At 37.4% G+C, this 7,540-nt stretch overlaps 1 long non-coding RNA gene across 1 annotated transcript; it reads right to left on the bottom strand.

Moving 5' to 3' along the window:
• Nucleotides 1-1,162: 1,162 nt before the first annotated feature.
• On the bottom strand, nt 1,163-3,132 carry LOC138309745 (uncharacterized). Its single transcript, XR_011206317.1, has 2 exons — nt 3,055-3,132; nt 1,163-1,833 (listed from the first exon to the last, which is right to left on the bottom strand). It is a non-coding gene; the product is annotated as an uncharacterized lncRNA (long non-coding RNA).
• Between the last annotated feature and the right edge of the window lie 4,408 nt (nt 3,133-7,540).

Genomic DNA, 7,540 nt, shown 5'->3' with positions numbered 1-7,540 from the left:
AAGGACACACTTTAAACTATAGAAGTATATGATGTAATAATTGTCTAGCATAAACTCAAAGAAATGAACTCAAAGATTCGGTTTTCTCTGTGTCCATTCAAGGCCTGGAGTGCCGCGTATGCGAATCCTATGATTTCGCGCCATTTGATGACGTTATGTGACGTCATGATTCCTTGTGCTCATCTTCGCCTTGGTGGATATTTTGACTGCATTCTATAGCTTTTAATTTTCAAAGTGTTATTATTATTATTTAAAAAAAAAAAATAATAAAATGTTTAATTACTGCTGTTATGCATTTGCATTAGTTAAATATATATTTACTGGGGAGAGCAGTACCGGAGCAACGCACAACCTCCCCATATGTATGAAAAAATGGCGGCCGCAAACTGAAGCTGTCAGTGTGTAGGATTGAATTTTGAAGATTGTGTTTTTCTTATATTTTCGTGTATCTGTTACCTTAGAAGTGCTTCGCACTTCGTGCCCTTCGGGCACTAAGAGCTGCGCCCTTATAAATACAGGTATGGTGTTTATTCGAAAAGTTGTCATAAATGTTACATTTATATCGAAATATTCCAATAATAGGATTTTGCCTATATCGAAATATTCCAATAATAGGATTTTGCCTAGATCCTATAGAACTTTATGCCCTACCTCTCCTATGCAGTATCACATAAACATCTGCGCTGTGTCACAATACGCATTAAAATGGCGCTCCTAATCTGGTTAGACAGATATGGCGCTGTTAATCTGGTGAGACAGAAATGGCGCTGTTAATCTGGTTAGGCAGACATGGCGCTGTTAATCTGGTTAGACAGAAATAGCGCTGTCAATCTGGTTAAACCGAAATCATACCCCTCACTCTTCCGCTGTTAATCATGACCAATGTACCACAACTCATTTAAGAAGATATAAGCATTCTAAATATGAGGGCAAAAGTGTTGTTTTACCTGCATCAAGACAGTTAAGAATTTTAAGATTAGATCAATGAAAGACGAACGAAAAGAATCCAAATGACGACGTATGAATAATGCCAATATATATGCATATGGTTCCGTTGATCGAAACACAGCCAATATATATGCATATGGTTCCGTTGATCGAAACACAGCGCTATTTTCAGCAGTTTTACAACTACGAAAAAGTGAATAACAAAATATGCAAATTAGTTTTTTTCAAATAAATTTATTTGATGCATTTCACAAAGAGACAACAAGGAACTCCGAATTAAAAAACATATAATTATTTACTTTGATCAAACGACGAAAGTCCACAACTGATAGTCTTTGATCCTATTGCGAATAGAGGTTATGGATGTACTAATGTAGGTGTTCTGTGAAAGAAAACGTTTTCTTGGTCGAATGATGGCTTTCTATTGTTTATTTCTATGATTGAAATAATCATTTTTTCAAATCCAAGTCCATTGCCTACTCGTGGAAATCGATTGATTACTTTATATCGTTGATTTATTTGCCATAGCGAAATACTTTTTTGTTATGTATCCTTATTACGGGAGCCTTATTCTGAACCTTGTCGTGTTCCATTCGATGATGTCGCCTTCTCCAGTGACGAATTTTATGATGACGTCTGCCTACGTTCGCCAAGATTTCGTATCGCGATTTTCCTAGAGGAACCCAGAAAGAAAATCTCTTCACTCTTTGAACAGTTTTACTTGTCTGATGTTCAGCTGCATGGCCTGGCTTAATCTGTTCCGTGGTATCTGGCCCGATTGACGCAGTAGTTATGGTTCTATACAGTGAATGTCCCTTCGTTGAATGTAATGAAGCGACGTTTCCAGAGAATAAGAAAAGAAGAAGAGCATTCCCAATTTCCATGCTGGAAGTAAAAAGATGATTATTAATATAATGAATCAACAGAAATATTTAACAACATCTTCTTTTATGAGTGAGAAAAAACCACTAATAAAGGGACAATTCAGTCTAAGAGTACATTAATATTTGCTCATATATCGGAAACAAACCAGTTCGAATGGAAATTAAATACGATAGTTTTACTGTGATACCAGGAAAAAACCCATGGTGGCGAAATATGTGTGAATTGTTCAAACTCGCACGAGGTCCGCCATTACACATTGTGGTCGAACGTATGCCGAACCCTGTACCTTGCTCGTAAAGTAATGCAACTTTTGTCTAGAACTACTGAAATCGCCCTGCCAGTAGTTTGTTAACATTATTGCGTGAATTGTCTTGCCTAAACTAATTTTACCAACTCCTCAGTGGTTGTGTATTTCATTTGTTTAATGTACGTGACATTGGCACGGGTATTGGTACAGCGTACATATTATACATTCTTAATCGTTTCGCTATACCATTTGGAATTTCAACGCTATCAATTAAAATACTTAACAGCAACGTGGAATTTCTTATCATTTTATAATATATGTTTCATAAGAAATGTAGAACATTACATTCATGCCATTATTTGCATCGTGGCTATGTAACATAGAAATTTATCTCAAACGTAAACATTTTGTAAAAGTAAGTGTTTGTTTTGTGCATTCTCCCTTAATTTGGTATCCTCTTTGACAATTTTTGTCGTTTGGAAAATGTTTTCAATATGTTCAATTTCAGACGTTGTCGTGTAAACACCCGGAACAACTTGAGAATGAAAAACACTCTAAACAGAAAACAGTATCGTCGGTACGTAAAAGCTGCGATGCCACACTAAGATTCAACAGAATTTCTCAAAAGTTATGAAAACAAATTTATGAAATTCAAAAATAAAGTCGCTGTCTTACTTACAGCCACACATACCGGAATAAGACTAAAATAAAGTTTCCAAATTGTCCGATCGACATTCTGAAAAATCATACTTTCATATTTAAGACAACGCAAAACTGATAAATATAACTCTGGCAATAATGAAGTCCTAGGCTTGTTACGATATTGATTGCTTGATATCAATTACTTTAAAAAACTTAATAATAACACACGACAACATACCATCTATGCTCACTAATCTTAAAACTGACTAAAACGTAACAATAATCAGTCACACTGAAAACCATGCATACAAGATATTTTCGAAACGTCTTACCTTCTAATCAGTCCAATCCGCTTTACTGATACCTATTGTTGAGTAATATTGCCTTTATATACGTTACGAAACCACAGAATTTCAAAAGAACACAAAATGATTGGCAGGTTATTTAATGTTAAGGTCATCGTCCAATTAGCGCCTGTCTTAAAGGTGTGACTCTTCAATTGTCTATTTAGACAAACAAATGAATATGTTGAAAAACATTTATTGCAACACGACAGCTTATCATCACAGTTATGAAGTAAAATTTGAGAAAAATACAATCATAATAAGTTGTTCAATAAACAGACAGGGCAAGGTGAATACACGGAAGATTAAAAAAAAACCTCATTTACAGAAGAAAACAAAAGGCTCCTTGGAACATAAAACCATCTGAGGCTTGAAATGTTACAAAGAGAATAGCTTCGGATTGATGTGGTTTATTAGATTGATGTCCTATTAAAGATGTTCTACCTCTAATAGAGCATAATTAATGTTTAATCATGTAAAGATATGTTTTAGCGCTCAGCATACAGGGAGCAGGGCGTCTGGTTCGCCCGTTGTCAGTATAATATGACCGGGAGGGGTGTGTTGCTGAGTGTCTTCGGCAGCATGCATCAGTGATATAGCACTATAAAAAGGCTTACATGGGAGGCTGTCCTTACATGACCAAAGCTGTTAATAGGACGTTTATTAATCACACAAAGAAAAATTAACACAAAAATACAAATTTTGCTTTTGTTGTTTCTGGCATATTGTCATGCATTTTGTTCGGGAGGGAATTAATTATTTATGTAGAAAACTAATAATTTACCTGCTCCTATTTTTAATAGATACAATTCGTCGGCGATGTAGGATTTTTAGCAAGGACGGTCTCACGTGTATACAATGTGTTGTGATGGATAGAGGTCTGTACGATTTGGGAGACTCTAGTATATTGGTGTTGTGTCTACTTGTAATTGTGAAACTTTCGACTTTTTACAGTGCTATATCAATAACACATGCCACCGAAGATACAAAACACGCACCAATATGCCACAGTCTCTCTAGATACGCACCACACACTCCACACACGCAACACACCACACACATGTCAAAACTGTTAGGTATTCACTGAGAGACAAGATTTGCAGATAATGATCTATCTGATCGACAAAATTGTATAGTTAGTCGTTCGTGGTTTCTACGTTACAATTACAAGTAGCTTTATATAAGTGTGGGTGATGCAAGCTAGTGCTTGTTGTGAACTTGATGGTATTGGGATACCAAGATGACCAATGTCTTCCTTGATGAAAATGGCATGTCTATGCTGAGTGTTTGAAAGATCCTGGCAGTGTATACTGATCATGTAGTGGATTTTGTGGTAAATGAGTTTTACGTAAACAAAGAAAACTTGCATTTGGAACACATTTCTCGCCCTCTAGGTTCTATGCAATATTTAGGTATGAAGCGGATATTCAGATGAACCACAACTATATCGTCGAAGTGAGGCAAAAGGGTTCTTCCACAAAATTCATCCAATACCCGCAACATTTCTTCCGATGCATTTTTATTAACGTAATTTTTTCTTTGCAAAAACTGTTATTTTTATCCCTGCGATGCAAGTGGCACGATCCAACATGGTATAAACAAGTCTTTTTGGTGTTGGAGTATTTGGGTGCAGTGCAGCCAGGTCACCATACATTTAATTGTATGTCCTGACTTGGGATTTTCCAAAAGCAAGTAATCCATGATATTGCTTACGCTCAACAGGAACAGGAATGTCATAGCTTTGACATGAACACAATAAGACAGATGAGGAGGACTTTGGCGTCTAGCTTGGATACCAGAGTTTTCATCATCAAATTTCACATAAATGTTTCCCTGCAATGGTTTGTCATCGTTGATATGAAGTTGCATCACTACACCAGTAGCACCATTCACAAGATGATCACTAATATCGATGTTCTTAGTCAACGTAAATCTACAACCCACTACCAACTGGAGCTATGAAGGCGAGTTTCATATTTAAGATATGTTATTGTTTGTGATTTCTACTTGTGATGAATTTGTATTAAGATCCTTTTTGCTATCTTGTGCAAGCAATGCAATGACAGTTTTGTCAAACGAGCGCGATTTAGCCTCATTGTAATCTGTATTTTGTTTGTAGAAAAAAAAACCAAATGAACGCCATTGCTTTGAAAAGTGGTAGTATCAATATTTTCTAAAAGGTGTCAATTAGCAGTCATCCTGGTCATTTATTTGTCCAACACGAACTATTGATACAAATTCGGCAAACTTTGGATCTCCTTTCTGACGAACAATTCCGGCCAGTTCATGCAAACAGAAATGATGGCTCCACAGGAAACCATAGAGTGCACTATAATTGTGTGATGTGGGTTTAAAAACAGGGAGGTCTCCAACAGGATTTAGTTGTAGTGAATAGATATTCCTCCAAATGGAATTGAAATATATCTTACAGAGCATATGATAGATGGGTGAGGGATCTTGCTCCCAACATTGATATTTCATTAATGATGATTTTTAGCTCACCTGGCATAATGGGCCCGGGGGGGGGGGGGGGGGGGGTGCAAGATTGGCGGGGCCAAATAGAGGAAATAGAGTTTATCCTTTAGAACGCTACTAGTCATAGATACTACATAGATTGTAACCAGATTTGACCAGAAACATCCTTGGGGAAAGGGAAATAAAGTTTGTATAAATTTTGGATCTGACCCCCTGAGGGTAGGAGGGTCGGGGTATAATAGGGAAAAATATTTAAAATCGCTATCAGTCCTAGAGATCTGCATGGAGTGTAACCAAATTTAGCCAAAAACATTTTTGGGTTTTGGAGAAGGGGAACACAGTTTGTAACAAAAATGGCTCTGACACCCCCCCCCCCCCGTCCCCCCAAATATGAAAATGGAGATAAATCCTTAAATTCGCCAAGAGGCCAAGCATTCTTCATGGATTGTAACCAAATTCGGCCAGAAGCATCCTTGGGGGAAGGGGAACAGAGCTTGCATGCATTTTGGCTCTGACCCCCTGGAGGCAGAAGGGGCGGGGCCAAATAGGGGAAATAGATGTAAATCAGTAAACCCGCTACTATTCATTGTGTTCTGTTTGGGAACAACACTTTGTCAAGATCTTGTTAAGATCATTTCCGACACTTTTAAGCCACACCACACTGACAGAACTTGAGAAGTTCAAAATATGTTTTAAAGATGGTGGCCACAATTTCGGATCGACCCGAAAAATAGCATCACTTTGTGGGGACCAAGTAAGGATTATTTTCGGCACATTTCGGCCACACCACACTGATAGACTTCAGAAGAAGTTAAAATGTGTTTTCAATATGGCGGCCATCTTGGATTTCATCATTGTTTGTTTAGTTAAATTTACGTTCTATTAATAACCAGTGTCATGTAAAGACAGTTTCCCATGTATGCGGTGTGTAGCGTGTTTGAAGTGCGCGGTGCATATTTTGGAAGACTGCGTTATATTCTTGTTATGTCTTCTTGTATAGTGGAACTGTTGCCCTTTTTATAGTGCTATATCACTGAAACATGCCACCGGAGACACCAAGTCACACCCCACCCTTTCACATTATACTGACAACGGGCGAATCAGTCGTCCCGCTCCCTTTATGCTGAGCGCTAAGCTGGAGCAGATACTACCACTTTGACGGACTATGGTGTTTCTCGGCCAGGGGACAGAACCCATAGCCTTCCTCACTGGGGCGAACGCTCAACAGAAGGCAAAGAGATGGTGTCAAGGGAGACCTTAGGAAGAATAAAATTATTTAGGAAGAAGAGAAAAGATATTTTGAATTTAGTCGCTTTTATTTATCATCACACGACTCGACTCGAGTTACAATTTTGTATTCATATAATTTAAAATGACGTTATATGATAAGCAGTGAATATTCTTATTAGGCTAGCAGAATCTCGTTCCGAGTTAGTTGACCTCATATTTGCCCTTGAACGAAATAGCTCTGTGTTCCTAGCATCATCATTGATAATCAGAGTTTGAGAGTGCTTTCTCTGAATATCCTTAACGTCGTAGTAACAGGTACGGGTATAGCACTATAAAAAGGGATATAGTTCTACTATACAGACACAACGCGAATATACCGCAGTCTCTTAAAACACATTCTCACTTCATACACGCAAAACATCGCATATATGGAGACCGTCCTTACATGATCAAGACTGTTAATAGGACGTTAAATAATCAATCAAACAAACAAACAAAAAGGGGCAAATCGAGAAATTAACCGATAATTGACAGAGAAGGACCATGAAACTGTCTTTCGATGAGACAAAACTAAAGCTGTGATCAGTTTGGGATTTTAAAAACTTTTGATGATTTTTCTGCAGCCGGTATCCTCGTTATCAGACATGAATTATCGTACGATCTTCGATAGTCTTTTTATAAAAGTTATATCTATAAACGCAATACTTAAGAGGAAGTATTGAAAAGTTCACACAGAGTTGTATTCTTAAGCAGGTTTTTCTGTCTTAAA

The sequence above is a fragment of the Argopecten irradians genome, chromosome 1 (assembly GCF_041381155.1).
Source record: "Argopecten irradians isolate NY chromosome 1, Ai_NY, whole genome shotgun sequence".
NCBI classification, from domain to species: domain Eukaryota; kingdom Metazoa; phylum Mollusca; class Bivalvia; order Pectinida; family Pectinidae; genus Argopecten; species Argopecten irradians.
This window is presented reverse-complemented; position numbering and strand designations above follow the sequence as displayed.